Source organism: Panthera uncia (assembly GCF_023721935.1).
Source record: "Panthera uncia isolate 11264 chromosome A3 unlocalized genomic scaffold, Puncia_PCG_1.0 HiC_scaffold_12, whole genome shotgun sequence".
Taxonomy (NCBI): domain Eukaryota; kingdom Metazoa; phylum Chordata; class Mammalia; order Carnivora; family Felidae; genus Panthera; species Panthera uncia.
Genome location: NW_026057579.1, coordinates 33,532,204 through 33,533,952, shown reverse-complemented (window position 1 = coordinate 33,533,952; position 1,749 = coordinate 33,532,204). Strand labels below are relative to the sequence as shown.

Sequence of the window (1,749 nt, the reverse complement as noted above, 5' to 3'; positions counted from 1 at the left end):
GCTCCCGCGCCCGCCCCGCCCCCTGACTTCCAGCAGCTTCCAGCGCCCCCTCCCCACCTTGCGCGCCCTCGCGCCAGACAGCCCCGCCGCCCAATCGCGGTGCGGCGCCTCGACGCCCGCAGCCAATCAGAGGGCGCTGGCCGCGCCGCGCCCCGCCCCCATCTCAGGCCTCGGTGAGGGGCCGAGGGGCGGTCGCGGCCGAGGGCCGATCGCAGGCGGCCTTGCGCGGTGCGGACGTGGCGGGGTTTTGCCCGGTCACCCTTTTCGTCGTCCTTCTCGACAGTCGGCGGACAGCCACCCTTCGCTAGGAGGAACCGTGGACAACAAAGGGGAACGGGGTGGCCGCCAGACAAAGGGAACGACGTGAGGGTCGTCGTTGAGCCAGGACTGGGGGAAGTTGGGGACAAAACCAGGAGGCTGGGAAGAGGAGGGCGACAAACCAAAAAAGTGACCTGGATAAGATGTCCCTTTGTCTTCAGGAGTGCGGTGGACAAGCCCAAACTTGAAGCCAGTTTCAGTTGTGTGTGCCCCTCAGTGACCCCCCCCCCAGCCCGGGGCCCTCGAGGGGCAAGAGACCCCGGTGCAGCTGGACGCGCGACCCCGGGCTGGAGGCCGTTCTCACCTGAACTACTTGCTCTTGGTGGCCAGCAGCTGCTCCCGGGGCATCTCTGCACCCCTCGGTCACCTCCCCCCAGTCCCCACTGCTGTTGCTTTTGCCGCACGATGTGTGTGGTGGTTATTGTGTGTGATGTGTATATCGAATCTATTTGCCCAGACTTAGTAAAAAAGGGAACCATTTGAGTTCCTTGAAAATGCAAGTATCTGTTTAGAAGACTTTTTCAAAAGGACTCCTGGAGGTGCATATCAGGAAAGCTCAAAATTCAACGGTCTGAAATTTTTGGTAGAAACAGCTAATGGTTCATGAGCCTTCAACCACGGGTTAAATGCTAATTTGAATGCTTTAAAGGTATCGATCGGCCAACCACGTGACATAAGTACAATTTCCCCCCCCAAAGAAACGGAGGCACAGAGCAGTTTGGTAAATTGCCAAAAGAGCACAGCTAATAGGGAGCAGAGAAAGGATTGAGAGCCAAGGATTATACCTTTAGAGTTTATCTCTTGAACGCTAGGCCCTCTTCTTCCTCGCACTGAAACCCAGTCCAGAAGTTCTCATCAGCCAGCAGGTGTTCCCTTTATTACATTCCTACTGGAGAGTCTTGGATGCTGAGACAGCGCAGATACAAATACACGGACCGCTGTAAATTCCCCGGACCTCAGTTGTCTCTCTGAAAAGGAGGCAGCTGAATTACTAGGTTCAATCTCCTGCTGCATAACGTTCTTTGGTTGTGGGGTTAACTTAATCCTAACAACCGAACTGATTATAAAGGACAGAAGGAAATGCCAAGGCCTTCGTTCTGCCTTGGGGTGGTGGTGTTCCAGTGGGAGTTGTAATCAATTAGAGAGGAAACCTGTTCAATGGGCTGCTCATTAAAACATACCAATAATGTGGAACTCTCTATTAATATAATGTTAGAAAATGTTATTTTTTTCCTCTTCTCCACTTGGGGGAATCGTAGAGAAAGCATACAGGTGTCTGAGCATAAAACTGAAGGAGGAATTGAAATACCATTTAAAAAACTTAAAAGGTGGGTGTTGGGAACATATTGCAAGCTAAATAAAGTAGCGTAAAGATACAGTCTCAGGTCTAGAACAAATAATGTCTACAAAAAAAGAGTTTCCTTAGATTGA

The 1,749-nt window shown here is 52.3% G+C and overlaps 1 protein-coding gene across 1 annotated transcript in view; it reads right to left on the bottom strand.

Annotated features, from left to right (window-relative positions):
- Positions 1–534, bottom strand: part of MBOAT2 (membrane bound O-acyltransferase domain containing 2) — a 128,573-nt gene extending 128,039 nt beyond the window's left edge. Inside the window, exon 1 of the mRNA XM_049652575.1 lies at positions 453–534. The gene's annotated coding sequence lies outside the window, so the exon portion shown is untranslated. The remainder of the gene's footprint in view (positions 1–452) is intronic.
- Positions 535–1,749: the final 1,215 nt, after the last annotated feature.